We start from the raw sequence: 15,327 nt of genomic DNA, 5'->3' as shown, positions 1-15,327 counted from the left end.
ATCTTTCTTGACCATTCATCGGAGCGCTTTAAACATAGCCATTTCCCGCTTGTTTATCGCCTTGTGCTCCCTGGCTCCAATCCCAAGCTATAAGTCAGTCACGACTGATTTACTGAAGGGAGTCTTAACCACACAAGCTATCGGCCACGGCAAGCCGACACAACGTTGCTGTCTTTTGTGTCTCAGAGCTGCAGTGAGACCACCAAGGAAATGCGAAAGCCTGCTCATCACTCTGCACTGTGTTCTCTCACACAATTTGTCACTTCACAGCAAGGCACTGCTCTGCACAAATCCCCAAGCTGCCACCAAATGTCTTGATATTAGGCAAATCTTCCTTGGGACCAGCCCTTGGGAGTAACAAATACCCAATTCAGCCCAAAATACAGGTTCTATTGTGCTGAGCAGTGAACTCATGCTAGTGACAAATGACACCTTCAAAAAGTTTTAGTATTTATTCTAAACAGTGAATTTCAGCAACATCTTGGGATTCAAGTTAGAGAAGATTACAAAGCACAAAACTTAGAGAAATGCAAAATATAGAGAAACATAGAACTTAGAGAAACATAGAGAAACACAGTCTTACGCCCCTTCAATCAGCACTGGGAGACCCTGGCCCTCATAAGCTAGCTGTAACAAGCCCCGCTCAGAGGACAGCGCTGTAGGGTGCCGACAGAGCCACAAATTCCGGACACTTGATCTTGCTCGAACCAAGTCCACAGATCGATCTCCCACCTGAGTCATGTGGGCATGCATTTTTATAATCTCGTGCTGTCAGTCCATGACGCACAGTTCCAGAACTTTCCCTGTGCAAAATATAGGCTTGCTCATGGAAAAACCCAACTCTGTGAATTTCCACTGTGCTCCTTTTCTGTGCCCCTCCCTACTTGGAGCCCATCTGCGCGAAAGCTCAGGAATGTCTTATCAGTGCCTTCTCAGAGAAAGAGGATTTGTTTACGAAGCCATGCAGGGCTACCGTTAGAAAGGCAGAATATTCTAAGAGAAGCCGAGATGAAGTAACCCCATGTGAGCAAGCTCTAAAAGGCATGCACTCATAGCTTAGTGTTCATAGCGCTTAAGACTGGCTATCTAAGCGCTATATAGGTGCCATAATGTTCCAAACACTCCAATAATGTCTATTAGCTACAGAGCTGGGGCCTTCGCCCTGCCTGTTTATCTACAATGCATAATGTGACCTACCACCCCTACTAGGCCTGCATATTCCTTGTAGCTCACTACTGCATAATGGAAGTGCTACAACAGACTACTGTCAGCATTTTTGGCACATACTTTGAATAAACTATTGGCTTTCAGCGGCTAATGCTGTCATCTAAAGCCCTGATTGGCAAATTTGCAATTTTGTGTATCACTGCACCGGTACTGCCTGCAGCGTGTGGCCACTTTTCACCCTTGGCGACCCAAGTTAGTGCTGTGTTTGGTTGATCCTCTTGGGCTCTGTTTCTGGCCTGATTCTAACTTTTGAGGTCCCTCAGGGCCATGTTGAGTTCAGTTTTTCACCGGCCCTCTCCTTCTTGTAACTCCCTCCCCCACCCTCCTCCCATCTCTCAGCCCTCCTGTGATTGGCTGAGCGTTTCCCTTCCGTGTTGGTGCCATTACCGGCACTGCCTGTGTGTGGCCACGTTTCACCCTAGGTGACCCAGATCAGTGCTGTGTTTGGTTGATCCTCTTGGGCTCTGTTTTTGGCCTAATGTTAACTTTTGAGGTCCCCCCAGGGCCGTGTTGAGTTCAGTTTTTTCCTGACCCGCTCCTTCTTGTAACTCCCTCCCCCACCCTGCCTCCCAGCCCTCCCGTGATTGGCCTGAGCACTGGTCAATACTGACCTCCCTAGGACAGCAATCTTCCTGTGCAGCCCCCTGCATCTAAGGGCCCCTAGGCAAATGTCAGCTCCTCTAGTGGCGCCTCCAGCTAGTGTCTGCAGTTGTCAGCTGGCGAAAGCCAGTTGCCAACTGTCAACCAGCAGTGCCTAAGTATGGTAGGAGCTCACTCACTCTACCCAGAACACCTGTCCATATATCAGACTCTCAAACCTAGGTGTGTTTTTCTCCTGTTTTTAAAATTGCATTGTGGAAGTATCTAAAATTTCATTGTGATAGTATTTAAAATTACACTGTGAAACCTAGGCATTTTTCCCCACTTTCAGGACTCTCAAACTTAGATGTTTTTTTCTCTTGGTTTTAAAATGTCATTGTGAAAGTATTTAAAATTGCATTGTGAAAGTATTTAAAATTGTATTGAGAAAGTATTTAAACTTACATTGTGAAACCTAGGCCTTTTTCCCCACTTTCAGGACTCTCAAACGTAGGTGTGTTTTCTCCTGTTTTTAAAATTGCATTGTGAAAGTAGTGCTGTACTCTGAGTGTTCCTAGCAAAGCATTCATCTAACAAACCTTTCTACCACTATCTAAGCACCTGTCAACTTGTCTCATCTCTCTGTCGTGTCTGCCTGCTCCCTGCCCTGTGTCCTTCCCTAGTGTTCCCCCCTACCCCTTCCCAGTCCCTTCCTAGTCTCTCCTCTCCCTACCTACTCTATTGTGCTCTCTGCCTCTCCTATCTTTTCTATCTGCTTCTCTATTGACTATCCTGCTCTCCTCACTAAATATGGTACAAAGAAGTTTAAAAAGGACATCCTGGTCTCCAAACCAGGCCTCCATATCACTGACACCTATACCAGTGCCTCCTCCAGGCAAACTTTCACCGACATCCTCTTTGTCGTTCCCTCGCCTGGATCTATGAACTCTACATATGGTCTTGGTTCTCTCTTCCTTCTACTCCTCTCCCATTAATGGTAGTACCCGGTGGGAGGCCTTCTTGGCCTCCTCCCACTCCTCTAAGGTCATCATTCATGTTTACTTGAATGGTACCGTCTTGGTCCAAGGCCCTCAAGCAAATGTTCTCCTCTTTGATAGACACTTCCTGCGCCTCATCAATTTCCTTTCTTCTCCTGCTGTGCCCTCTCACCCCTCCACGGCTTCCTTGCCTACCCCTGCAGCCCCCCTCCCCCAGCTACCTTGCCCTCTCCTCCTTGCTCTTCTGCCCCTCATCGGGCTGCTCCTAAACCTCTGCAGGGCGTACCTCTGATTTGTACCCCTCACCGGAAGTCTTGCAAGGACAGCAACCATGTCCATATTGTCACTCTAAACTATCGCTCAGCTGTCAAACACTCCTCTAACATCTGCCGCATCAAGGAGGAACTTCACCTCGATGCCCTCAGTCTCACCGAGACATGGTTCATCTCTGTCACAAGCTTTGACATTCTCGTACCTGAGGGTTAAAAGATCCTCTACGTGCCCAGATGCAACCATTCCAGAGGGGGTGTAGCCCTGACCTTCCCTGAGTGGATTCCTGCCTCTGTCATTCCTACACAGGCCTACTCCATTTTTGAATGCCTCACCGACATGCTCCCTCTCTACCCTTGCCATTCCCTCACTGTGGCTACCATCTATCGGCCACCTGGTGAAATCTCCTCCTTCTTCTCTGAGTGGGCGGACCTCTCGTCTTCCCTCCTGGTCTCAACTCCTCCTTCTTGGAGACTTCAACATCAACCTGGATGCTTCCTGTCCTTCCACTGGACTCTTTCGTGACCTCTGGCCAGACTCATTCTGCAGGGTACACTCTGGATGTTCTGATCTTGTCAGACCTTCCCCTTTTGATCCCTCTCACCACTCCTCTCTCCTGGAGTGATCACTTTCTCCTTTCCTCCAATCTCACCTTCTCTACCACTCAGGCCAAGCCAACTCCAGCACTGCCACCTACCTTCACGGTTATCCGACCCATGAAGAGTGTGTCAGTGGAGGCTTTCGCCGCCACTTTCTCACCCCAGCCTTACCCCTTGGCTGACTCACACCCTGACACAGCCCTTTCCATGCTCCACTCTGGTATATCTAACACTCTCAATGTTCTTGCCCTTGTCATGAGGATCAACTTGAAGCCCAAAGGCAAGTACAACTCTTGTCATGAGGATCAACTTGAAGCCCAAAGCCAAGTACAACTCTTGGTATAACTCAGACTTCGTCACCCTTAAACGTAAGTGCAGGTTGGCTGAGAGGAAATGGCGTGCTTCCGGTACATCCTCTGACAAACTGGACTGTTGCCTGCAATACCGGCACTCCGTCTGCACCAAAAAGAGAGCCCACATCCAAGCCTGCGTCTCCGCAGCATCTAACAACTCAGCCGAACTCTTTAAAATCTGCAAGGAGCGTTTCCCTCCCTTGTTGGTGCAGTTACCGGTACTGCCTGCGTTTGGCCACTTTTCACCTTTGGTGAGCCAGGTCAGTGCTATGTTTGGTTGACCCCCTTTCCTCCCCAACCCTCAAATCCTGCTACAGTCTCTACCTCTCCTGTCCCCTCCCAAACCCTCTGCATGGCCCTGGCTTCTATTTTCATCTCTAAAACTCAGGACATCCTGTCCTCTCTCTCTTCCTCCCCACCTCTACTCTCTGTTCTTCCTCTGGCCCTTCTTCGGCCACCTCTCCTCCCTCCTTCTCTGCCTTTCCCCTTTTCTCCTCAGACGCGTTTTCTAGACAAGTCTGATCTCACAAACCTCTATTCCCAAGTCATCCTGGGCACCTGTGGTGTCCCAAAGGTTCTATACTCTCCCCCTGGCTCTTTAACTTCTACCTTGCCCTCCTTGCATTCCTCATTGCCTCCTTCTTCTCCAACTTCCAGTGTTACATAGACGACACACAACTCTTGTCAAACTCCCTGCTGACCCTCTTGCACCCCAACCCCTGGTCCCTCCTTCTTTCCCTCACTCTGGCCTTCCTTCTTGGTCTCTGTCCCCGCCAGAGACCTTGGAGTCATCTTCGACTCCTCTCTCTCCTTCCTCCCTCACATTCTGGACATTGCCAAGAAGTCCCACTTTCAGCTATTCCTTTCTCACTTTCCCTCAGAGGCTCAATGTGACCCAAGCACTAGTTATCTCTTGGCTTGACTACTGCAATAGCCTCCTCCTGAATCTATGACCTTCCACTCTGCGACCCCTCCAGCTAATCCAGAATAGGGCAGAGAGACTTATCCTTGGCTTAAGCCCAAGGACTGAATCTCTTCTGCACTAAAATGTATTCACTGTTTATCTCACTAAATATTTTCCCTCTAGACCTCTACACTCCTGTGGTACCATCTCTCTGTGTGTAAAGCGTTTTGCTAAACAGAGAGTAGTGGTTTGTTCAATTTTCTCAGCAGGCTCCCTCCTAAGGAATAGCCTCCCCTCCTTCTGTGCCTTGAGCAGGATCTTAAAATTCCAGAAGCTCCTGAAGACTTTCCTCTTTTCCTCCTTCTTCCCTTCTTCTCTCCTCTGCTAATCCCACAGTTGCTCTGAATCAGTGTCCCGGTCCTTATGCATCCTCGGGGCCCCAACCTCCCAAACCAATCCTGTCTATCATCAGCACTTAAATCTGCACACCTTCCACCCTGGAGGTTCACACTTACACCTCCCTCGGCCCCAATCCATGTAGCACTCAATAGTCCTAGCACTTCATCTGTGTCTCACCTGTGAGCTCGGGCTCCCCAGCACTTACCGCCTCTTTCCTTTTCCTTGCTGTACTTGCACCTTCTGAACTCTCACAAGGCACAGTAGGTTTTAGCCTTTTACCCTTTTCCCCCTCTGCTCTTAAATATTTTTGAATACGTTTCTTTTCCACTCTTGATCCCTCCCTGTCCTTTGGGTGCTTTGAAACAGTATTTTCTTATTGTATAAGCACGTAACAAGCAAACAATAAATACATTAAATAAATACATAAATAAATGAAGAAATCAATGGGTACTCACAGAGCTTTAACTGAAAGATGCACAAAGCACTAAAGGCATAACTACGTAGAATCTTCAGTCTGGCATATCACACAAAAGAAATGCCATGTTAACTCCAGCACAAATCACATTTCCATCCTTACCAGGACCAATGGAAAACACATGTTTACCAAGAAGTCCCTTAGACACAATACATGTACACGTTCCAGCACTCTTGCAGTGTCTATCTCTGCAGTTTCACCAGACACACATGATATCATAATACCACCATAGGCAATACAGAGTTTGCCTTTGCTAGCAAAGTGCATATATAATTCTTACTGCTTTCCTGAGTGTGGTCTAACCATGTTTGGAATGGCATATCAGACTTCTATTGACCATAATGGCTATACCCTGGTTCACTACATTGCTGATTCTGTTAGTTACGTGCACCCTAGTGTGATCTGGCTATAGACATACTATTACTGATCCTTGACTGTTCTCCCCTTCAGGAACTCTAAATATTGTTCTGTATATTGCCTGGCCTGAACATGTATCTTCCGAGCTTAGATATATTTATATTCTGTGAAAAAAACTTAGTTAAAGGGACGTTATGGTTCCAAGTAAAACCAAAAAAAACCTGAAATTCGCCAGTTATGGTAAGCTAAGCAACCATAACTTGTGCTACCATCGTGCACTGCTAAAACTAACACCCAGGACATCAAAGATGACATCACAAATGTCATTGATGGCATCACTGATCCCGAAAGCGTGCTTTTGTTAATTTTGTGTAAATCCATCCAGTAGTTTTTTTTTTTAAATGAACAAAACGTAAGGCAAAAAAACATGTGATATCTATACATCCGCATTCAGAGAAAAGTGAAAATGCATAAATTTAACATCTGCCTGAATTTTTGGTGAAAATGGGATTCAATGTGAAATGAGTGAAAGCCAAATGCTGAAAATGCAAAGGGCTGAAAATGCAAATGAGCTGAGAAAAGCACCCTGTAAACAAATCACACGTAATATTCATTTAACATTGCATTACTGAAAGGCTCACATAATGAGGCGCAAAAGGAGGGTCACAAACGTACAATATAAACTGGTTACAGAAAATCAGCCTAAATAGGAAATACTGGGCTTCTTATAAGAAATGCTGACGTTGGATGCTGACAACTTTGGTACTGAATAGGTGCAATTCATTATAAGCCTTTCTAGTGTGTATTATTTATTATCACATTAATATTTTTATTGGCCTCTTCTTAGCCAATCACAACATTTAGAATGCAGTCAATAACTACTGGCAGGAACATCCTTTTGGCAAATTGACAGCAAACAGCACTTAATATCTGATGACACCACTGGAAGATATGTAATATGACCCCACACCCAAGTGACATCACGGTGAGGAAGTGGCATCACATAGCATTGTGCTTCAGTACACTAAGAAAAATATGGTTACAATATCACTACAATATGATATGCATACAAGAATGGATCACAATATGTAGCGTTAATATTGTAAAAGCAAAAGAAATATTGAGGCTGAGTACCACAAAGGAAATACACCAAACATGGCTATGAAGATTAACAGATCTTTTATTCTGTGTAGTTTACAAAGAAACATAGAAACAGATAGCTATCTGGCTCTCAACACCCCGCAATGAGTACCAGCCCGTCAAAGAGAGGAGAGAGAGTCCTGGACATTTAGACATTTGTACTTTTATTCAGTTCTTAGAAATATTGTACAGCCCCTCTAAATGTTAATAATTTGTGATCTAGAGTTTGTGCCTAGTTCACATACAGCTTATACAATAATATGCAGAAGGATTATATTAGTTTGCATTTCCATCAAGTTACAATGGTGATGTATATTCTCGGATCCCACAGTAAGGCTTAGTCTATATCTCTTCACAATGCAGTTCGCCTGTGTCCACGCTTGAGATTTACTCTGCATTGTCCCAATTGTTTACACAAGGGTTGAATCTTATATGCACAGACAATACTCAGATGACAGTTCATATGGGGCGCAAGGTCTCTTTACCCAGTCTAAACTGTCGACAACCTAAACATTAACAGAACTCAAAGGTCGGGAAGCTTGGTTGCAAGTTGAAAACATAGTCCACCATTTTAGAACAGAGAATCATACAAACACAAATCAAAATGGCGGATGACTCTAAAATGGCGGCGAAGTCGATCCAAAATCGGACCTTTGCAACGCGGTTTACCCCATAGAGCAACTAGTCTTAGGCCAACATAAATCAAAAGGAGGCACTATATGATTTCCGTTTAACAAACCCTCATTTTGGCCTAAGCCAAGTGCTAAACTAGAAATTAGTTGCTTCACGAGTAACTCCACGTTTCAATATCCATACATCCTAATCACATTCATCAGATATATCAATTGCCATAAGATCTGGGGTGGAAATTTCCTTCATCACAAATTCGTTGGTCATTCTTCCCGGTGCGTGTGCCTTTGGTTCCCATAGTCTGTGCACAACATCCCCCTAAAATTGAACATATGGCAGGAAGACATTGCATACAGAAACAGCAAAACAATAGAATACCCAGAATTATCAATAAGACCGAGAGAAGCTTCCATTCCCAAGATCGTAAGAAGTCTCAGAACCAAGTACTAAGATCCCAATTCCCCTCGGGAACGTGTACTTCAGAAATTAGGACATGCTGATTTCGTATTGCCTTAAAGATGGTCGGGGAGGAATCTGGTACGAAAATGCAGCAAGCGGACCACAGTAATTTGCATACTCCACCATGCCCAGCCAAGATGACGTCTAATACCATTCGGTTTTGTAGCACCACTAATCTGATTGATTGCCTTTTGCTCTAGAATCATGTTATAGAGTATTTCAGTGGTCCGGTTGATGGTTTTCTCCAGTACCCTCACTAGTCTCCTAATGTCCTCGGAATTCATAATCTGCCGCCAACATGGTACAAAAGATTTTGCTACATCGCCCAGAATTTGTGGAGGAGTATCACCGCTCTCGTCCCGCCTTGGACGAGCCCTAGAGATTTCAGTGGTACTGGCTACATATACCCCTGGTAGCAGAATTCCTAAATAACAAGTTCCCTGCCAATCCCTAGGTAGCCACGGAAAAGCATCAGTACCGCAAATGAAGTAGACAGGTTTGCCTACATACAAAGGTCTGTCCTCACTGGTCAAGTTTGCAACATTGGTGCAACCCTTGAAATCCCCCATTGACTGAGTACCATTCCTTTGTATGCAGAAAGAAACAGACAGGGGCTATTGTTAACAGTGTAAGAAGGTGGTGTGGCATCCCTATTACCTATACGAGCCATCTTAAAAGAAATCATAGATTGAAAAGGTCGGGGCAGTCTATCAGAAGGCCTAATAGAAGCAACATTAAGCTTGCTCCTATTTGCAAAGAGCGATCATCCCAGAGGCATTAAAACTCGCCTTTCAAATTCGTTCTTATTTGTCCCATCAAAATTCCCTGAGATACTATCATTCCACTGGCCAAAGAATAATGCCCATAGAGAAGCATAACATGCAGTAGTTAAAGGCAAAGTATGAATATACCAGCCCAACCCTTTTTCCCCATGTTGCGGTAAATGGGAGCAAATCCAGCAGTTTGTCCTATTCAAAATGGCATGAGTTGCGATCATTATTAGCAGTAATGTATTATTATGGTAACTCTGTCTATGTTGAGAGTCTCTAGGAGATTTAGTGTACAGATGCACAAAAGGTGTATATACAGTAGGAACATTCTCAGTAGTCAAGAATGTCTCAAGTGGGCGTACTTCTTCCATATACCAAAATCCTAAAGCAGCTAATACTATGAAACTGGTTAACACAATTACAAGAAGACAATACGTCTTGAAAGACCATGTATTTTTTTGTCCATCGTCATTGTTGGTCACACAGTCACTTGTTTGTTCCGTCTGAGTAGGGGTGATAACAGGCATGGTTCCTTTGAAGCTGTTCTTTTTTTTTTCGAAAAGATTCCTGTGAAAAACTCTGTAGTCCATTTGCTGGTGATCTTCTGATCACATGTTTTCTTAGTCTTTCCCTATCCCCAGCCACCTACTTTCCTTCAGTGCCGAAAGTGGCAAAGGACAAGCTCTGTAATTACTTTCCTGTGGGCACAGTCGTATCCATGCAGTGTGACTAGTGCCGTGGACGCAGATTGTACCTTGTGACTCCTGGTACCGTGTGATCTGCGAACAGTGTGTCATTGCTTCCTGATGGAAGTGATGAATTTTGCAGCAGAACCAGACAAAGATGCAAAAGGATCTGCAGGAGAGGCCAGCGGGCTCAGGAAGTGTCTCCGAAACACCCTCGGTTTTGCTCGATGCTGATCGATCGTTGGGAACAGAGCAAGTAAGTTTCTCCTTATCTTCTTTGTCATGTGGCAAAGGGAAAGGTATCCTCTTGACACGCGTCTCATGTACGTAGTGTTTCTTTCCAGCTACTCGTTCAGCAGTCTATGTGGACAATAGGACCTGAAAGGGCCCTCTACACCACAGTGTGAGACAGGATGCTCTCTCGAATGCTTTTGTTAGCACCCAGTGACCAGGTCAGATGCTATGACCTGGCCCTTCGTATTTGGCTGGGAGAGCTTCTCGCACCTGTTGATGAATCGAATACAGATTTTGAGTTAACTGTTCACAATATTCAGAAAGAAGTACATGCTCTATATCCCTCAAAGCTTTGGGTTTAGGAAGGTTCCAAATGTTAGCTGGCCTCCCCATCACCACTTCATATGGTGAGAGCCCAGTCCTAGTCTGCGGGGTTGTATGCATAGAGAGTAACACGATTGGTAAGGCGTCCGGCCATTTCAAATTGGTGCCGGCACACGTCTTAGAGAGTTTGTTCTTTAAAATTCCATTGTGCCGCTCTACCAAACCAGCACTCTGAGCATGTCTGGCCGAATGGAACCGTTTATTGATCTGTAATCCTGCACATATTTGTAGGATAACAGCAGCGATAAAATGTGGACTATCATCCGACCAGATGACCCTCGGCAAACCAAACCTAGGATAATATTCCTTGTGCATGGTTTTCGCTGTCGTTATTGCTGTGGCATCTTTTACCGGGAAGGCTTCAACCCATTAACTGAAAGCACACTTGACTACTAGAACGTATTTGAGGTTATTGCAATGCTCCATTTCAATACAATCAAAGTGAATTACCTCGAAAGGGACAGAAGGTGGACCAAAACTACCCCTTGGTGTTGATGTACCCTTCCCCACATTGTGTCGTAGACAGGCCATACAACTCTGAACAAAATGCTCTGCAGTTTTCAGGATGTTAACATTTATCAAAACAGTTTCTAACATTTTGCAAATTTTCCTAGCGCATATGTGTGAGGGGCTTGAGCCATTGACACCATCATGGTGATGTACGTGTCTGGCAACATCCATTTTCCCTCTAAATTATCCACCCAACACCCATCATCATCCAACCTCGCCAAGTCCTCAGCCCATTGCTTAGTTTCCTCTACAGTGGCATCTGCTTGGACATTCTTTATGGAATTGATTCCTTCATCTATAGTACAAACTTTGTGGCTTCCCTTGTAGTGTACACATCTGAATAGAGATCAGTAGCAGTCTGTTTGGCTATCTGGTCAGCGAAAGCATTCCCTTTTCCTACATCATCTATGATTTTCTGATGTGCCGCGCATTTCATAATTGCTAACTGAGTGGGTAGTTACAAGTGCTAAGAGTAGCTGAAATATCAAAGTGCCATATTGAATCTTCGTTCCATGTGACGTCAAGAAACCTCGTTCTGCCCAAAGTCTACCGAAGTTGTGAACCATCCCGAAAGCATACTGACTATCAGTATATATATTCACTCTAAGCCCTTCAGTAAATTCACAAGCTCGGATTAATGCAATAATCTCAGCGGCCTGCGCGGAGTTATGTGAAAAAACGTTTGGTTTCCACAATCGTGCTTAGTGTAGTGATGGCATAAGCAGTAGTGGATGTACCATCCGGAAGTTTGAAACATGAGGCATCGCAAAACAACTCTCTTTGTGGATCGTTCAGAGGTGTATCTTTCAAATCAATCCTGCCTTTAGTTTCTTGTTCTGTGGTATAAAGGCAGTCGGGTGATATTTTGTCACTGCAAGTAAAATCTTGCAGAAGGGGTAACAATTCAACCGTATTCCATACACAACATCTTTGAATTTTGATATGCAGTGCAAACAAGATTAATTCATATCTCGTTAATCGTGCGGAGGTAAGATGTTGTGTTTGCGTTCTGTTTAATAGAACGTCTACAGATTGAGGTAACAACAAGGTTAAAGCATGGCCTAGGACCATTCCCTTGCTCGGTTTTACAGACGCAGCAGCAGCACCAACAGCTCTCAGACATCTCAGCAAAGTGCATGCAACAGGATCAAGGGTGGAGGAAAAGTAACCACATGGCCTATTCTTCCCCCCATGTTCCTGCGTTAACACAGCCAAAGCACATCCATCACGTTCATGCACATATAACGCAAAGGCCTTTTCATAAATTGGTGTGCCCAAAACCAGTGCTGAACACAGTGCTGTCTTGAGAAAATCAAAAGCTTTCTGGTGTTCCAAGTTCCATGGCAATGGCAAAGAAATGTCCTTCTTTGTCAAAGACAACATTGGTTTGATCACTAATCACTAGCGAAAAGTTCGGGATCCAATGTCTACAGTAATAAGCCATTCATATTAAGGCTTTGACTTCCTTCTGCGTATTTGAGACATACATGCTAGAAATTATTTTAATTCATTCAGGTGTCAATCTTCTTCCCTCCTTTGACAGGAGATAGCCTAAATAGGCGACCTCCTGTCGACAATATTGAAACTTTTTCAGCAAAGCTTTATGTCCATGTTTTGCTAGGACCTTTCTGATTAACGGGAATAGGTCTAGGTTCCAAACCCTGCTTCGGGCAATCCTAGCGAAATAATATATCATCGAAGGGAATGTCTTCAGAATAATAAGCAGTAGAAGGAGGATCAAAAATGTTTCTATTATCCATACTCAGTGGCTGATTGTCTTGCGAAAAGGACTGAGAATTCTGAGAAAACTGGCTTCTACCAGGGCCCCCTGCCCCAGGGCGGCCTCTGGATCATCTTCCCATAAAATCATATGTATTAGTTGACCTCTGCTGAAGGATCGGGCATTGTGCTTGCCAATCACCATCTTGTCTGCAATAAGCACATTGATTCGTGTGTATAGGACCCAATGGTACGTTACCTTGTGGAACATACTGTCTAGAAACTGTGTACTACTCCCTCTAGGTCCTCTAACAATCTGTTGCAACAACACCTTAGTTTTCAAGGCTCCCTTCTTTTTCTCAATCCTTTCCTTCTCATTATTGACTCGGTTTTCATAATACTGGCCCATATGCAACACTTCAGACTGAGACTTAGCTTCCCATGTGCTCTCAGAAGTCATAATTTGCGACTGGATGTCAGGTAACAATCCACGTACAAACTTACCCACAAATAGTCTTTTTCCAGACTCTGTGCTTAAATCCTGTCCGCTAAAATCTGAAAATACTTGTTCAAACCGATTAAAACATTTAGTAGCACCCTCAGATTTTCCTTGGATACAAGCAGTGAGTTTGTCCCAAACTATTCTTCTCTCAGGGATTAAGGCTTTTAATTTTGTCACTATTCTATCAGGCAAAGTCAGTATTACCTGCAGTGGTCTTTCACCAGCTGGCATATCTCTATGTTGCCTAGCCAAATTATCCCATGTGTTCCCTAACCCTAGTACATCGTCTACTGTCCTAATCTGTTTCCACAAATCAGCAGGTAGGAGCACAGGAAATAGCAAATCTATATCACCCAGAGTAAATACTGATGACTGCAGGACAGATTCTATCCCTCTATAAAACCCTGTCGGATTCTTTCTAATATCTGGGATAGATTGTCTGATGGTATTCACTTCCTATCTTGAAAACGGGACGTGAACAAACTGCGATACATAATGTGCATCAATATCATAGGCGGCAACGCCTGTTGCAGCATTAGCCAGAACCTCGACTTTAGGGACAAATGTCAGAGGAACCTCTCTTATAGCTAACTGAGTAATAGCTAACTCCGAAAGCTTACTGAACAACAAAGCTAAATCGAGCACTAAAGCAGCTAAAGGAGTGTCAGACGAAAAAGCTCTCTATACGTGTCATATATTTCTACGGGAGATATCGACATATCTGAAATCCATCTTGATGCATCTCTTGTGCAAATTCGCGTTTCTTCACTCATCGATTTATTAAGAGGAAGGAACTGTTTCTGTACACAAATTACGCTCAAACTATCACCATCCATTTCATCATTCGGTAACTTTTCAAACTCCCTTCTAAACTCAAATACCCTCTCGACGTGCTCATATACTTTCTCCGCAGTATCTCTTGAATATGCTAAAACATTCAGATCCCTTAACTCTTGTGGGATATCTACATCATTCAGTCTGTTACACATTACGGATAAATGGATTCCCATCACTTCAATAAAAACAGTTTTCTCAGGAAACCTTTCCAGATTAGAGAGTGTAGCAAAGACATCAGATTGTTCACCCTTCTCCATACACTGTCTAGCCCATGCATTCAGATCTCGCTTTCTTTCTTTAGAAACTGTATTGCGAGTTACAATCTTCAAATCCGCTCCCTTATCAACTATAAGCAGGGCAGAACCACTTGGAAGAGAAAGAGTAGACAACTTTTGTACAGTAGATAATGTAGGTACTATCACTGGTGTAAACGACAAATCTACCGGACCCATGACAGCAGGCAAAGTTGGAGGTACAGGTGGAGGAGCGACAGTAGGAAGTGGAGGAATAGCTAGTGGCGGAGGAGCAATAAGAGTAGTAATAAGAGGTGCAGGAATTACTATGTGAGGAGGAACAACAGCAAGAAGAGGTAAAGCAGCAGGATTAGGTACATATTGAGGTGGCGCAGTGGCAGCAGGCCTTCGATAATTTAAAAGCTTATCGATTAGTTCATCTGATGCATGAAAATCTTTAGACGGATATATTTTGTGAATGCCAAGTTGAAAAGCCCTATCCATGTTTCTAACTGACTCTCACTGTTTTTGTTGATCGTACAATAACGCTTTCTCAGCGTTCGACATATGTCAGCGTGCATGTTTCTCTCTACTTTTGAGTTGCTGCATAGCTTCTTTTTTCCAATTTTGCAATACATCAAATAATGCAGGTCTTGCTTTTTTCTTTAACAATATAGACTCTAAATATTCTATATGAGAAATCTCAAAGCTACCATTGATTTGACACTGAAGTTCGGAAGCATGTCTAGTTTGTGTGTGCCAAATATCATTGAACACTATACTACCAATGCCGTACTTACAGCACATAGTACATGCCGGCGACCCCTCCTGTGGTGCCGGATGGCCAAATTCCAAAGATTGTCTGTCTCTGCGGAATAACGCCTTGAAACAGGCAGAAAATTTCCCAGACATGTCCGATTACTGGTGTTACCTGGTCAATAATTGTACTCGTGAGGACAATGTGCCAAATCAAATATCAGGATACTTTGGAATCGAGGCACGACTCACCTGATCAAAGGACAAAGGGAGGTCCGATCGGATTACTAAGGACAACAAAGGACC

Source organism: Ambystoma mexicanum, chromosome 2p, assembly GCF_040938575.1.
Source record: "Ambystoma mexicanum isolate Mex_15411 chromosome 2p, UKY_AmexF1_1, whole genome shotgun sequence".
NCBI classification, from domain to species: Eukaryota; Metazoa; Chordata; class Amphibia; order Caudata; family Ambystomatidae; genus Ambystoma; species Ambystoma mexicanum.
Note: the sequence above shows the minus strand (reverse complement) of the source record.